Genomic DNA, 17,350 nt, shown 5'->3' with positions numbered 1-17,350 from the left:
ATATTATGGGTTCTGGTGTTTATTCAACCCCAACTACCTTATGAAATTGAAGGAAGTATTCATTTTAGATGCTTGCTGAGAATAAGAAATTATTAGAGTGGCCATACTTAGATTATAACTAATGGTCCATTCAGTCCTGTATTTGATGTCTAATTTCACAGAGCGGCTGTAAAATGGATGATGTGAACTTACAAATCTCTAGTTTCCTTAAACAATTTATGAGTGAATGAGTCAACATATATTTAATAAGCATTTACTGTATATTTAGGTCAGTGCTGGGGAAAATGATCAAAAGACATGTAACTTTGTCACTGCATTCTGGGAGCTTTTCTTATTGTAGTGACAATGAGAAATACAAGTAAAAAAAGAACTAGAAAACTACCTAATTATACATGGTGAAATTCTACTTTAGGGTACAATGCTGGGAAATCTGAGAAGGTCTGTAGGAATCGGGATCTTTTATGGAAGAGGGACAATATTTGAATTGGCACTAGATATGAAGAATTTTCTGAGGCAGTCAAAGGGGATAACACAAGGAAGCTATGAGCTTAGGAAAAATCGGAAGAATGTCAGACAGTAATTGTTTATGAAAATCCCACTTATTTTTAAAAGATTGAAGATGCCTTTTTAACTTTTATTTACAGTTACTGAAATATTATAAAAATAGTACAGGGAATTGCTATATGTCCTTCACCCAGCTTCCCCTAATGTTAACATTTTATTTATCTATAGCACAATTGCCAAAATCAGGAAATTAACAGTGGCACAATCTGTTAAATAACTACAAATCTTACTTTAATTTCACTAGCTTTTCCATTAAAGTACTTTTGTTGTTGTTGTTCTAGGACCCAGTGCAGGATCTCACAGTGCATTTAGTTGTTATATCTCTTTATTCTCTTTCAATCTGTGACAACTCCCCCGTCTTTCCTTATCTTTCATGACTTTGAAGTGTACTAGCTGCTTTCGTACACTTTTGAAGTGTACTAGCTGGTAGTTATTTTGTAGAATGTTTCTCACTTTGTTTGTGATTAGATTGAGGTTATGTATTTTTGGCAGGAATAATACAGAAGTGATATTGTGCCTTTCTCAGATGCATTATATCAAAGGATGCATGGTATCAAAATATCTTATTACTGGTGATGCTAACATTGATCACTTTTTTAAGGTGGTATCTGCCAGGTTTCTGTTCTGTAAAATTAACTGCTTTCCATTTCTAAGATGTAAAATATCTTGATGGAAATACTTTGAGACTATGCACATATTCTTAGACCTTTGTTCACTAATTTTACCTGAACCCTGGTGAATCTTACCTGGAATAATTATCTGGTTTATAACTCACAGTTACTTTGAAGTTTTGTTATTATTCTAACTTTAAGTTACGTTAAGGGTGTGGGGTTTTGTTTGTTTTTGTTGTTTCATATCATTAGGAGAGAAAATATTGAAAGCTGGAGATGGCTTTTAAAATGCAAGATTCTTTTAAAGTTAAGGAATCAGATATAACAGAAAATAAAAGAAAAAAATAAGGTGAGACTAGAGGTAGTGTTCATGAAAACACAACACAATCTATGAGCGTTGGATAATTTCTGCTGAAGGACCTATATTTGACTCCAGATTTTTCAGTAGCAAATATCAATTTAAAAATCACAATTAAAACAAGATTCTGTGCAATAAACTTTTAAAAGTCATTATTTCAAAAATTCATGGATTGAAAACTTTAGAGAAAAAATTACAGGAGATTCTCACTAAGAGACCAGGTGTAATATGGTTAATTCACATCTTCAAAAACATCCTCATGGAACATATTTGTTTCCCCTTGGAATGGAGGTATAATAGGTATTATTTTGATTTTAACGTTCCTAAAAATAGAGTGACTCTTAGTGTGAGGCATAATATATTAAAAGTCAATCTGAATGCCAGAAGTTCTTTAAGAAGTCACAGACTGCATTGTTTTGTGAAATCATTTTGTGATTAAACAAATTAATAAGCAGATAGTATTTACTTTAAAAAAAATTGAATTCCTGCTATTTGAATCCTACTCTGCAAAATAACCAAAACCCTGTTATAGTAGTATTTTTTTCTATCGTAGTATTGATTTCTGAAGTAGGAATCATTTAGTCTTAGACTATCTACTGGGGATTAAATGGGGGATGTCCCCAAATAACCTTATTACAACATGTTTTCATAATACTAACCTTGAGGAGAAAGTTATAACAAAATTGAGACTTACCAAGCATTTCCTTTATTTGTTGTAATTTTTGAAAGATTTTTGCTTCAGGTTTTGCTTCTGATGATTATTCACTGGAACTGAATCCTGAGGAAGGATGGTGGGGGAATGAAAAGGAAGGGAATGAGAGATTATTTGCTGACTATGTTATCTTTTGCTAGTTTTCTATTTCTGAAGAGCTAAACATATTTAAGATTTTTAAATCTTAAAATATGTGGCTTTTGGTGTTCTGCAATAAGGGCTTTGTTATTTTAACAAAATGTTTTTAAAAACTCTTTTCATGATAGTTAGGTAAATGGCTACCTACCTGAGGAATGCCAAGGAAATATGTCTGTACATTTAGAACCACTTCAAGTGAAAGAAAAATGTGTAATTACTTCCTTCACTGTATATCACATTGATATCTGACCCTCTGGATTACTTTGTAAATTGCTACAAGGCCAGTTTAATTCAGTTAAACTTCATTTTCAAGTTTAGCATTTATTGAGTAATGACAACGTAAATTAGGCAGCGTGTTAAATGTTGACAATACAAAGAAAAAAAAGGCATCATCATTGATCAGGACCCTAAGGATGAAAATATATTTTAACATAGGTTTTTAAAAAATACAAATTAGTTTATTTCACATGAACTATATCAAAGAATAAAATAGCCCCATCGTAGTAGCTCAAGTTAGATAAAAAGCTTACCCAAGGTAGGCAAACTACATTTGTCAGGCTCTGTAGAATTTCCATGTTATCTGCATTTACTAGGTTATAAGCTGAAAATTAAATACTATGAAAGTTTTCAAAGTGGTATTTCAGCATGATTTTTAACTGCTATGTACCATGTTTTTAAAATGTGCCTTATATGGCCAAGGAATTAGACAGCACTTTGATAAAAAATCCAGATGTTGGAATTGGTTTATTTTTGAAATACCCTGTGAGATCTCATGAATAGAGCCAAATCAAAATTGTCCAATTTTATAAACCTAATCATTATTGTTCAAGAAGCTAGAAATAGCAGTTTTTGATAGACAATTTTTGGAGAAATCAAGTTTTTAAAAATCACAGGAACAGGGACTTGCATGAATATCAAGGGAATCTGATTTTTGCTTTGATCTGATCTTGCAAGAAGGAAAGAAGAAAGTTATTTAGAAAATGATTTTGCAGTCCTTCTCTGTTAAGTAGTTGTTGGTTGTTTCAGTCTCAAATTTTAGCCCCTGTTTTGTAACGTTTTTACCTAGACAGTATTTTGATTATGTTCTCATAACCTAAGTGGTTTAATTAGCCACCACATTAAATGAAGAACATTAGTCAATATGCTGAATATCCATGTTTGTTAAATAATAACTAGCAATCTTTATATACCTGGGTTTTTTAAATAGCCCTCAATATTATACTTTATCCAAAATTAATTTTGCATCATATATACCTATATAAATCACCACTTATATTGTTTATTCACACACAAAATATTTTTAAATAAGGCAGGAAAAATCAAAAGGTATGTAACATTTTAGTTTTTGTTTTCACAAATACTTACTTGGCAATCTCTGTATGCAAGTAACTGCTAGTATTTGCTGGAAGAAAGAATTATAAGCAACTGCTTCCATAATGTTTTTATGGAATTGGTTTAGGAAAAATGAACAACAAGTGCCTTTTATACCAGATGACTTTACCAGTGAAGTCTACCAAACATTTAAGAAAGAAATGATGCCATTTCCACACAAACTCTTTCAGAAAATAAAAAAGAAACATTTTCCAACTCACCTTATGAACTTATCATTATCCTGATAATAAAACTAGACATTAATATTGCAAGAGAAAAAAACTGCAGACTACAGAAACACAAAAAAATTTCTTAACAAAATAGTAGCCAGTCAAATTCAGCAATACATAAAAAGCACATCAAGGTCAAGTGGGGTTTATCTCAGGAATGCAGAGTTGGTTCAAAATTTTTTTAAAAATCAATGCAATTCACCATATTAAAACAAAAAAGTAAAATCACATTATATCAGTAGATGTAGAAAAAGCATTTAACAAAGTTTAACACTTACTCAAAGAGCCAATAAAGAACAGATGGCATAAGAATGACACGAAGGACTTTGGGGACTCAGGAGAAAAGAGTGGGAAGAAGGTGAAAGATAAAAGACTGAAATTGGGTTCAGTGTATGCTGCTCGGGCTATGGGTGCACCAGAATCTCACAAATCACCACTAAAGAACTTACTCATGTAATCGAACACCACCTGTTCCCCAATAATTATGGAAGTAAAAAATTTTTAAAAATTTAAAAACCCAACTTAGACTATAGTGATGGTTGTTCAACTTTGTGAGTATACCAAAATTACTGAACTGGACATTTGAATGAATGATTTTTCTGGTGTTTGGTTTATATTTCAATAAAAATGTTTTTATTTTTATTTTTTATGTATATATTTTATTGCACTTTTAAGTTCTGGGGTACACGTGCAGAACATGCAGAATTGTTGCATAGGTACATACATGGCAATGTGGTTTGCTGCCTCTATCCCCCCATCACCTGTATCTGGCATTTCTCCTCATGTTATCCCTCCCCAACTCCCTACCCCCTGCTGTCCCTCCCTAGTCCCCCGAACAGATCCCAGTGTATGATGCTCCCCTCCCTGTGTCCATGTGTTCTCATTGTTCAACACCTGCCTATGAGTGAGAACATGCAGTGTTTGATTTTCTGTTCTTCTGTCAGTTTGCTGAGAATGATGGTTTCCAGATTCATCCATGTCCCTACAAAGGACACGAACTCATTGTTTTTTATGGCTGCATAGTATTCCATGGTGTGTATGAAGTGTTCCTATTTCTCCACATCCTCTCCAGCAATGAAGATAAACAATGAAATGTTTATCTTTTCAACAAGAAGAGGTGATGATCCTAAATATATACACACCCAATACAGGGGCACCCAGATACATAAAGCAAGTTCTTAATGACCTACAAAGAGACTTAGACTCCCACAGAATAATAGTGGGAGACTTTAACACTCCGCTGTCAATATTAGACAGATCAACGAGACAGAAAATTAACAAGGATATCCAGGACTTGAACTCAAATATGGACCAAGCAAACCTAATAGACATTTACAGAACTCTCTACCCCAAATCCACAGAATATTCTTCTCAGCACCACATCTCACCTACTCTAAAATTGACCACATAATTGGAAGTAAATTACTCCTCAGCAAATGCAAAAGAATAGAAATCATAACAGTCTCTCAGACCACAGTGCAATCAAATTAGAACTCAGGTTAAGAAACTAACTCAGAACCACACAACTTCATGGAAACTGAACAACTGTCTCTTGAATGTTGACTGGATAAGCAATGAAATGAAGGCAGAAATAAAGATGTTCTTTGAAACCATCGAGAACAAAGACACAACATACCAAAATCTCTGGGACACATTTAAAGAAGTGTCTAGAGGGAAATTTATAGCAATAAATGCCCACCAGAGAAGTGAGTCAACATTCAAGAGACAGTTGTTCAGTTTCCAATTACATGGTCAATTATGTAGGTCATTAAGAACTTGCTTTATGTACCTGGGTCCTCCTGTATTGGGTGTGTATATATTTAGGATCCTTAGCTCTTCTTGTTGCATTGATCCTTTTACCATTATGTAATGCCCTTCTTTGTCTCTTTTAATCTTTGTTGGTTTAAAGACCATTTTATCAGACTAGGATTGCAACTTCTGCTTTCTTTTGCTCTCCATTTGCTTGGTAAATCTTCCTCCATCCCTTTGTTTTGAGCCTATGTGTGTCCTTGCAGGTGAGATGGGTTTCCTGGATACAGCACACCAGTGGGTTTTGACTTTTTATCCAATTTGCCATTCTGTGTCTTTTGATTGGGGCAATTAGCCCATTTACATTTAAGATTAATATTGTTATGTGTGAATTTGATCCTGCCATTTTGATGCTAGCTGGTTGTTTTGCTCATTAGATGACGGAGTTTCTTCATTGTGTTGATGGTCTTTACTATTTGGTATGTTTTTGGAGTGACTAGTACTGGTTGTTCCTTTCTATGTTTAGTGATTCTTTCAGGAGCTCTTGTAAGGCAGGCCTGGTGGTGATGAAATCTCTCAGCATTGCTTGTTTATAAAGGATTTTGTTTCTCCTTCGCTTATGAAGCTTAGTTTGGCTGGATATGAAATTCTAGGGTGAAAGTTCTTTTCTTTAAGGATGTTGAATATTGGCCCCCACTCTCTTCTGGCTTGTAGGGTTTCTGCTGAGAGATCCACTGTGAGTCTGATAGGCTTCCCTTTGTGGGTAACCCGACCTTTCTCTCTGGCTGCCCTTAACATTTTTTCCTTCATTTCAACTCTGGTGAATCTGATAATTATGTGGCTTGGGGTTGCTCTTCTTGAGGAATATCTTTGTGGTGTTCTCTGTATTTCCTGGACTTGAATGTTGGCCTGCCTTGCTAGGTTGGGGAAGTTCTCCTGCATAATATCCTGAGGAGTGTTTTCCAGCTTGGATTCATTCTCTCCATCAGATTCAGATACACCTATCAAACGTAGATTAGGTCTTTTCATGTAATCCCATATTTCTTGTAGGCTTTGTTCATTTCTTTTTACTCTTTTTTCTCTAATCTTACCTTCTCATTTCATTTCATTGAGTTGATCTTCAATCTCTGATATCCTTTCTTCTGCTTGGTTAATTTGGCTATTGAAACTTGTATATGCTTCACAAAGTTCTCATATTGTGTTTTTCAGCTCCATCAAGTCATTTATATTCTTCTCTAAGCTGTTTATTCTTGTTAGCATTTCATCACACCTTTTTTCAAGGTTCTTAGTTTCTTTGCATTGGGTTAGAACATGTTCTTTTAGCTCAGAGAAGTTTGTTACTACCTACCTTCTGAAGCCTGTTTCTGTCAATTCATCAGACTCATTCTCCATCCAGCTGTCTTCCCTTCTAGTGAGGAGTTGTGATCCCTTGGAGGAGGAGAGGTGTTCTGGTTTTGGGTGTTTTCGTACTTTTTGCGCTGGTTTCTTCCCATCTTTGTGGATCTATCTACCTGTGATCTTTGTAGTTGGTGACTTTCGGTTGAGTTCTCTGAGTGGACATCATTTTTGTTGATGATGAAGTTATTTCTTTCTGTTTTTCAGTTTTCCTTCTAACAGTCAGGACCCTCTGCTGTAGGACTGCTGGAGGTCCACTCCAGACCCTGCTTGCCTGGGGATCGCCAGTGGGGGCTGCAGAACAGTAAGGGTTGCTGCCAGTTTCTTCTTCTGTTATCTTTGTCTCTGAAGGATACCCGCCTGGTGTCAGCCTAAAGTCTCCTTTATGAGGTGTCTTTTTGGATATACGGGGGTTAGGGAGCTGCTTGAGGAGACAGTCTGTCCCTTATAGGAGCTCAAGTGCTTAGCTGTGAGCTCCATTGTTCCATTCAGAGCTGCTGGGCAAGTACGTTTAAGTCTGCTGCAGTGGAACTCATAACCACCTTTTTTTCCCAGGTGCTCCGTCCTGGGAAGGTGGAGCTTTATTTATAAGTTCCTGATGTGCTGCTGCCTTTTTTCAGAGATGCCCTGCCCAGCTAGGAGGTAACCTAGTCACAGTCCATCAGCAGAGGCATTGCTGAACTGCTGTGGGCTCTACCCAGCTGCTGTGTGAACTTCATTGCAGTTTTGTTTATAGAGGTATAGTTAGAACTGCCTTGGTAATGGTGGTCTGCCTCAGTAATGGCAGACTGCCTCAGTAATGGGGGACTGCCTTGGTAATGGCGGATGTCCTTCCCCCAGCAGAGCTGGACTGTCATGAGTCCAGCTGTGCTTGCTGTGAAACTCTCAATCCAGAGTATTTCAGATTGCTGGTCTTTGTAGGGGTGGGACCTGCCAAGCCAGATCACCTGGCTCCTGTTTTAGCCCCCTTTTTTTCAGTTGAATGGGTGACTCTACCTCCCAGGCATTCCAGGCGCCAGTTGAAATGGCTGGCCAGATTTTTGTGAGTTTTTATGTGGAGACCCGATGCACCAGCTGAAATAGCCATGGTTGAAATTTGTGGCACTTTTCCACCTGGGAATCTCCTGGTCTGTGGGCGTAAAAATTCATTTGGAAATGCGGTGATCACTCACCGTCTGCATTCTCGCTGGGAACTGCACTCCATAGCTGTTCCTATTCGGCCATCTTGGATCCTCCCCACCAATAAAAATGTTAAAAAAAAAATTTTTTTTAAAGAACAGATGCCAGAAAAAGAAAAACCAGCTAAAATCATACTTAATGATGACAGACCATATTATTTTTTCCCAAGTCAAAGACATCCACTGTTAGCACTTCTATTCACTTTGCACTGGAAGTCCTAGTAAGTGCAACAAGACAAGAGAAAGAAAAGACATACAAATCAGAAAGGATGAAGTAAAACTGTCTCTATTTGCAGACATGTCATCTACATGAAATAATCAAAAGGAATCTGCAAAAATACAAAACTACAAGAATAACTAAAGTTAGCGAGGTCATGGTGTACCAAGCCAATATGTAAAATCAGTTATATTTCTATGTAATTGCAATGAATGATTGGAAATTGAATTTTTAAAAATCTGTCATTTACAACATCATTATAAATATGAAATACTTGTTTAACAGGATATATCCAAGATCTGTATGCTGACAACTAAATTTTGTGATGTAAAGATGTAATTAAATGGAATGAAATACTAAGTTCATGAGCAGAAGACTCAACCTTGTTAGAATGTCATTTCTCCCAGACTGATCCTTAGATCAAGTGCAGTCCTCATCAAAACCTAAGCAGTTTTCTAGTTGAATTTGACAAGCTGGCTCTAACTTTCATTTGAGCATTGTCAATCAATTTTGAAAAAGAACAGAGTTGGGGAAATTACACCTTCTGATTTCATGACTAACAATAAAGCTATAGTAATCAAGACAATGTGATATTGGTGTAAAGGTAAACATAACCAATGGAACAAAATAAAGAGTCTTGAAATAGACCTACAAATTTATAATCAATTAATATTTGAAAAAATATGCTAAGATAATGAATGGAGGAAGGATAATCTTTCCACAGATACTTCCGAACAATTGGGTATTCACATGGAGACAAGGAAGACCTCAACTTTTCCTCACAGTTACACAAAAGTTAACTTGAAATGAATTGTAGACCTAAACTAAATGCTGCAAGTATAAAACCCTTGGAAGAAACAGGACACCTTAGTGATATTGATTTAGGCAAACATTTCTTCAATTAGACTGTGAAATTATGAACCATGGAAGAAAAAATCAATAATTTAGACATCTTCAGGAGACACTCCTAGGAAAATAAAAAGACAAACCAGTCTTGGAGAAAATATTTGCAAAATATGTACCTGATAAAGTATTTTTATACAGCCTGTATAAAGAACTCAATAAGAAGAAAACATACTTTTAAATACGGAACATGATTTCATAGGCTTTTCACCACAGAAGATGAACTTTGGTGCCTGAAATTTTAACTATGTTGGTGGGGCACTGAGTTTGTTTAAACCATGAAAACTAAATTTGTGCAAATTGGAACTGCCTTTATTTAACAAACATAATCACACAACTATTTTCAGAGCTTGTTAATTTTATAGGTTTGCATTTCCCCTGAGTGTTTGACAGGGAACACAGGACACATCTGGTGTTATTTCTGGGGAGAGCACCACTCTGTGTTGGACATCCAGTATTAAACACTCCTTGCCTTAATTATCCTTACTAATAATACAAATGGACAATATTTATTGCACCAAGTGTCAACCATTGTTGCGAAAGCTTAATTTATTGTCTCCTCACTACATGCCTATAAATTAAGTGCTTTTATTCTTTTGTGGATGCTTAAATAGTTTTAATAATTTGAAGAGACAAGATTCAAACACAGTGTGACGTCAGAACCTGTGCTTTTAACCACTTACTCCATTATCCACATGGTAACAATATGCCTGATGACTGTGTTGAGATGGGAAATATAGAAAGCTGTGAGAGCATAAAGAGCAGACAGCTTGGTTTTGGGACCAAGGAAGGGCTCCCCTGAGGAAATAATGCTTATGCTCCTTGTTTGATAAGAATGAATGTTAGACACACATGCCACAAGAGATGTGAGTTCTAGCAAAGCCCCTGTCAATAACTAGCTAAGCAGCCCTACACAAGTAACCTCTCTGTATAGATTCTGCTCTTGTCTTACATGGGTACTGTCTTTTTAAGCTTTCACTTTTCATGTCTTCTTATCTCTTTTCTATTATGAGAAAAGGGCACCTGTAGTGGGAGTGGGTATTTATTATCTGAGTTCAACTACGTTTGCAAATTCTTACTTTATTTACTGCCCTCTTTTCTAATTTTCACTCCCAACAGATTGATCAGGAAATACAAGATTTTAAAACAGAATTGTTCATGTTAAACATTGACATTGTCAATGTCATAAAAAAAATGAATGATCTTCTCTGTATTTTTTTACAGTCAGACAACACAGATCCTCAATTTCACGCTTCCTTGTGCTCAAATAAATTCCTGAAAATCATTGGTGTAAGTTAAACAATAAGCAATACACAGATGTATTGGCCTAATGGAAGAAGATACTGATTGTGTGCCTTCCCTGTGTCAAGCACTTTCACGTACCTTATCTACTTTAATTCTTTCAACTCACTGAAGTAATGATTGCCTTAGAATTGTAGGAGATACTGAAGCTCAGAATAATTAAGCAACTGGCTCAGAGTTACACAGCTACAAGTTGCAGAACCAAGATTCCAGTGTGTCTTTTTCCAACACCTATGTCAGGAATGTTGGCTTCTCATGCCATTTCCCAGCGAATCCAACCATCTCTTGGCTCAGATAGGTCACCATGAGCAAAAGATAGAAATAGCTCCTGCTTCACAAGATCATTGGTTTTATAAACCAATTCATGCCTGTGGCCACATTCCTCATTCCCCGAATAGACTCTGATTGGGTTCCTAACTCCTCATTGCCCACACATTTTGTTCACAAGTTCCTTTTCCTGTTTCTTATTTCTACATTGATGAGTTTCCTTGAGTACTTGGTACTTGACTGATCTTTCAGCTCTTATTTGATCACTTTAAACTTGATCTTAGATCCACTTGACTTAAGGAATCCTCTCAGTGTGCCTTTTCTCGAAGAATTATTCGTCCTTGTCCCTGGAGAGATGCCAGACCTTTTCTTGGTGTTTCTGTATAGGATGACTGGAAGTATAATCTTCCCATCATGCCCTATTAGTCACCTGGTTTCAGAGGACATGCTCACTCATGTATTATCTTATTATTTGAAATAATGTTATATTCTAGATTATTTCTCTGTGCTTTAATTTGCACTGTAGATTTTTACTTCTATATGAATATTTTTCTGCTGAATAATGGCTTTGGGAAAGCAAAGACTGCTTTTCTTTTCAATCCTAGAAATGTTAAAAACAAGCTTCTATATAATCTCTAAAGTTGTATACATTTTAAAAGTTTTACATCTTTTTTTAAATTTTGTATTGACATCTGTAGAAATTTCTGTCAGTTTAAACAGCAGTGCTTGAAAGTCACTTTGACTTTTCAGACTGCCAGATTGCTTTATCATTGTCTTTGAGAGATTAGGGATGCTTGTTTAAAAGGTTGCCTTTTGTCTAAATAAAACTGAAGTTTTGTTGTTCCATTGTAATATTTCATTTTAATCTGGTTGTTTTCTTGTGGAGATAATATATAACAGGATCCAAAAATAATTCAATAAAATTGAAGTTATAAATGGGCTAACTTGTTGGATTGCTTCAGGTACCCTTGTCAGCTACTTTAGACTGCAGATTTTGATAAATGTGGAAAAGTTTTCTCAGATCACTTAGGGTCTGTTTTGGAGCAATGAGGTATAAGCCAAATCTATTCTTAACAGTGAATCATCGACAAGGAGGAAAAGCCCATTTTCTTCCCCTTGTAAATATCCTGGAGAACAGAGAAAATGAAAATCTAGGGAAAGTAAGATACTTTTCAGCAATAAAAAATTCTTCTAATACATATGATTGGTATTGGAATGCAGCAATGACAGAAAATTTTGTATTAATTATGGAAAGAAAACAAGAATAATTTACACATATTTTAGTAGTAAAATACCACTTCAATTTAGAGTTGTAAACTAAAAATGAGACATTCTATTATTGCAAAAATGCAAGGATCTTTAGTTTTCAGTTCTCAACAGGAGATTTAAAAAGAAGAAAAGCAAATTTTCAAGAAATTTTCATTTAAAAAATATATTGTTTGTGAAAATTTAGATATTGCTTCACATGATCTCATTCACAGAGCTTTGCTTTCATGGATATAACTTGTGTATGATAAAACTAACACAGAAAGAACAAAGCATGTCCTACCATAAATCATAATTGTTCATAGCCAAGATGACATTGGATGGATTAGCCCATGAATGAGAATTATTACAACTCATTGGCCTCTTGGGTTTCTTGAGCTCATCATTTCTCCACCTCAGCCACCTGTTGTTCATGGATATGACTAGAGTCTTCAACAATTCTGGTAACTGTACCACCTTGAAAATTTTGGTTTCAGGCATTCCATTCTGTCTGCCTTCCCCAACCCCATCTTTCTAACTCAGTTAGGTTAGCATCCTTACACCAACGGTTTTTTGCCCAGTGGGACTTACAATCGATTAACATCATTTTTCACTTTCCATTAACTTCTTCATGATTTTACTTTGCAGCTTAGATTTCACAGTCCATCAGTTACATGGACTACTACTCCTCTCCCCCTCAGTTACATGGATCCAGCATGTGGTTTTCTTGCCATTTATAAGTATTTCAAGCTCGTTCCTACCTAAGGCCTTTAAACTTATTTTTTCTCTTGGTCTGGATTTCCCCCTCAGATCTTATCTTAGTCCATTATGTGCTGCTATAACAGAACACCACTGGGTAATTTATAAATAATAGAAGAAAGGAATAATCACTTCCTTGAACTACTCTCAACTTCCTTTCCCCTGTTTACCTCCACCTTCCTTATTGGCTGTCCCCAACCCTGGCTAAAACAAACACTCATGTACCCTGCTACAGTATTTAAATACTTGAACATGGTTCAAAAGAAGAGATACATACGTTAACTATCCTCTCTTGAACTTAAGGCCAAAAGCTCCAGTGGAGCCCTCAGCACTGCAATGTTAATTCATTTTCCCACTAAGAAAATTTCAACTCTCTCTATTCTTCTCAAACCTCCAACACTGCCTTTTCATTTCTATTCTGAGATGATGACCTCAATTTCACTGGAAAAGTGGAGGCAAACAGAAGAGAACCACTTTATCTGCCCAGCCCAAATCTACTCTGCAATTGCATCTATATCCATGTTCCACCTTCCCTCCTTTAGGGTAGATGAATTTCTTCCTTAAGGAAATGTGTACCTCTGTCTAAGGCCTTCACTAGTGTGCTACACTCCTCATCCTTATTCAAGGGTTTTTCTCCTGTAATTACCCAACATTTCTCATACATCAACATTTTTCTCTCTGATACATTATTTCCAAAATATAAAAATATGAAATAATATGTTAAAGCATTCTTTGACCACCTAAGCCAAAGTATTCTAAGTTATACTGTGGTAACAAATTAACCCCAACATCTCAGTGGTTTCACTCAGCAAAGATTTGTTAAGTGAAACCATAAAAAAGTGCTGTTTTTATAGATCTAAACTGGTTAATTATCAGTAATTTAATGTGATTAATACATTCCTAGATTGTAAATTCAGTGTTGGTTGACAGAGAGATTCCATTATCTTGAACGTTACTGATCACCCATGGTTAGAGAAGACAGGATATGAAGAGCTCATACCCAATTCTTTGTACTTTGGGTGAGAAATGACCCATATTCCAATCACAGGCTATTAGCCAGAACTAGACAAAGGGCTTCACCCACCTGCAAGGGGCTAGGAAATGTGTGTGGGGAAGGGGAGATGCAAAAGAGAGGGAAGTATATATTCAACTACCAGTAAATGTTCTGTTGCAATCCAAATCTCACTTCAGTCATTGGTATCATGTCTTTATCTTTGTAACCAGAGTTTTCAAAAGGTCTTTCTATTAATACTTAACTAGAGTCTTCAAAAGGCCTTTCTATTAATACTTAATTATTCTACTGCCTTATATTCTCTTATTTTATTCATGGCAATGTGGCTCTTAGCCACTTCAATATGTTGAAACATTTGTCCAATCAAGTGATCAACAAGTGATCTCTGCACTAAATGCAATGCTGAGTCTTTAGTCTTCATTGCAGTTGACGTCTCAGCCGTTTTGACACCACTGATTGTTCCTTCTCTAATATATTTTAATTGCATTATCAATTAGGAAGAACATGATGATCTCCAGGAATTTCTCCTACTTTGCTAGCTGCTTCTACTCCATCTCCTTTAGCAGCATCACCTTATCTGCCCTGCCCACTTCTTTACTCAGTTCTTAACTAACCTTATGCAGTCCCGCTCTTTTAAATGCCATCCATAAGCTGATGACTTCCAGTTTATATCCTAGTCCTAGTCTCTTTCTGAAGTTCCAGCCTGGTAGCCAACTTTTTCCTAAACACCTTCCTTGAAATTCTAATAGATGTCTGACACTTAATATTTCTGAAACAGAGCTCTTGATTCTTCCCCAATATTCTTCATATCAGTAACTAGTACTGAGTCATCCTTGATTCTTTTCTTTCACAGCCACATTCTTCCTATTAAAAAGTCCTACTGCTTTAAATATGTCTTACATCAAACCACTTTTCGTCACTTCTGTCATTACCATGCAATCTAAAATAAATCAAGTAGAATAAATTTAAATTAACTATTCACTGGACTGTTGTAGTAATTCCCACCTCATCTTCTTACTTTCACACCTACTTCCTCCAACAGTTCATTTGTACAACAATCAGGTCTGTTGGAAAATAAATGAGATTGTATAATTCTGTGCTCAAAACCCTCCAGTAGCTTCTCATCATTATTGAAACAAAATGGAAATCTGGCCCCTGCCCATCTCTCCAGCTTATCCCCTACTCCTCTCCCCCTCAGTTACATGGATCCAGCATGTGGTTTTCTTGCCATTTATAAGTATTTCAAGCTTGTTCCTACCTAAGGCCTTTAAACTTATTTTTTCTCTTGGTCTGGATTTCCCCCTCAGATCTTATCTTAGTCCATTATGTGCTGCTATAACAGAACACCACTGGGTAATTTATAAAGAATAGAAGTTCCTTGGGCTCATGGTTCTGGAGAATGGCAAGTCCAAGATCAAGGTGCTTCATCTGGCAAGGGCCTTCTTGCTATGTCATAACATGGAAGAAGGCACATGGTGAGAGAGAAAGTGAGAGAGAACAAGAGAGGACCAAACTTACTTTAGTATCAAACCCACTCCTGCAATGATGACATTCATTCATTCATTCATGATTGTATTAGTTAATTTTCATACTGCTATAAAGAACTAACTGAGACTGGGTAATTTATGAAGAAAAGATGTTTAATTGACTCACAGTTCTGCAGGCTTAACAGGAAGCATGACTGGGAGGCCTCAGGAAACTTACAATCATGGTGGCAGGTGAAGGGGAAACAAGACAAGTCACATCTCCCCATGATGGAACAGGAGACAGAGAAGAGGGAAGTGCTATACATTTTTAAACCATCAGAGCTCATGAGAACTTACTCACTATCACAAGAATAGCAAGGGGAAGTCCACCCCCGTGATTCAATCACTTCCCATCAGACCCCTCCCCTGACACATGAGGACTACAATTCAAGATGAAATTTGGTTGGAGACCCAGAGCCAACAATATCATTCCATCCCTGACCCCTCCCAAATCTCATGTCCTCATATTTCAAAACCAATGATGTCTTCCCAATAGTCCCCTAGAGTCTTAACTCTTTCCAGCATTTCCTCAAAAATCCAAGTTCAAAGTCTCATCTAAGACAAGGCAAGTCCCTTCCACCTATGAGCCTGTAAAATCAGAAACAAGGTAGCTACTTCCAAGATCTAATGGGAATGCAAGCATTGGGTAAATGCTCCCATTCCAAAATGGAGAAATTGTCCAAAAGAAAAGGGCTGCAGGACCCATGCAATTTCAAAGCCCAGCAGGGCAGTCATTAAATCTTAAAGCTCCAAAATAAATCTCCTTTGACTCCATGTCTCACATGTAGGGCATGCCAATGCAAGAGGTGGGCTCCCATGGCCTTGGGCAGCTCTGCCACTGTGGCTCTGCAGGGTACAGCCTCAGCAGCTGCTTTCTTGGGCTGGTATTGACTGCCTGTAGCTTTTTCAGGTGCAAAGTGAAAGCTCTCAGTGGATCTAACATTCTGGAGTCTGGAGGATGGTGGCCCTCTTTTCACAGCTCCACTACGCAGTGCTTCAGTGGGGACTCTGTGAGGAGGCTCCAACCCCACATTTCTCCTCTGCACTGCCCTAATAGAGGTTCTCCATGAGGGCTTTGCCCCTGCAACAGACTTCTGCCTAGACATCCAGGCATTTCCATACATCCTCAGAAATCTAGGTGGAGGCTCCCAAACTCTTGACTTCTGTGCACCTGCAGGCCCAACACCACATGAAAGTTACTAAGGCTTGGGATTTGTATCCTCTGAAGACATAGCATGAGCTTTACCTTGGCCCCATTTAGCTATAGCTAGAGCCGAGAGGCTGGGATGTAGGATGCCATGTCCCCAGGCTGCACAGAATAGAGGAGCCCATGAAACTATTTTTCCCTCCTAGTCCTCCAGGCTTGTAATGGGAGGGGCTGCCATGAAGCTCTCTTACATGCCCTAGAGACATTTTCCCCATTGTCTTGGCTATTAACATTTGGCTCAACTATTTATGCAAATTTCTGCAGGCTACTTGAACCTCTGCCCAGAAAGTGAGTTTTTCTTTTCTACCACAGTCAGGCTGCAAACTTTTCAAACTTATGCTTTGCATCTCTTTTAAATATAAGTTATAATTTCAGAACATCTCTTTGTTTATGCATATGAGTGTACACTTTTAGAAGCAGCCAGTCACATCCTGAATGCTTTTCTGCTTAGAAATTTCTTCTACCTGATACCCTAAATTATTTCCCTCGAGTTAAAGTTTTAGAGATCTCTAGGGCAGGGGTAAAATGCAGCCAATCTCTCTGCTAAAGTATAGCAAGAGTGACTTTTACTTCAGTTCCCAATAAGTTGTTTATCTCCATCTGAGA

At 36.9% G+C, this 17,350-nt stretch overlaps 1 protein-coding gene across 11 annotated transcripts in view; it reads left to right on the top strand.

Moving 5' to 3' along the window:
- The window catches only part of CEP112 (centrosomal protein 112), a 664,691-nt gene that overhangs the window by 391,195 nt on the left and 256,146 nt on the right, over window positions 1–17,350 (top strand). The gene's annotated exons all lie outside the window — the stretch shown is intronic.

The sequence above is a fragment of the Aotus nancymaae genome, unplaced genomic scaffold (genome assembly GCF_030222135.1).
Source record: "Aotus nancymaae isolate 86718 unplaced genomic scaffold, 86718_ANA_hifiasm-v0.15.2.pri h1tg000089l, whole genome shotgun sequence".
Taxonomy (NCBI): Eukaryota; Metazoa; Chordata; class Mammalia; order Primates; family Aotidae; genus Aotus; species Aotus nancymaae.
This window is presented reverse-complemented; position numbering and strand designations above follow the sequence as displayed.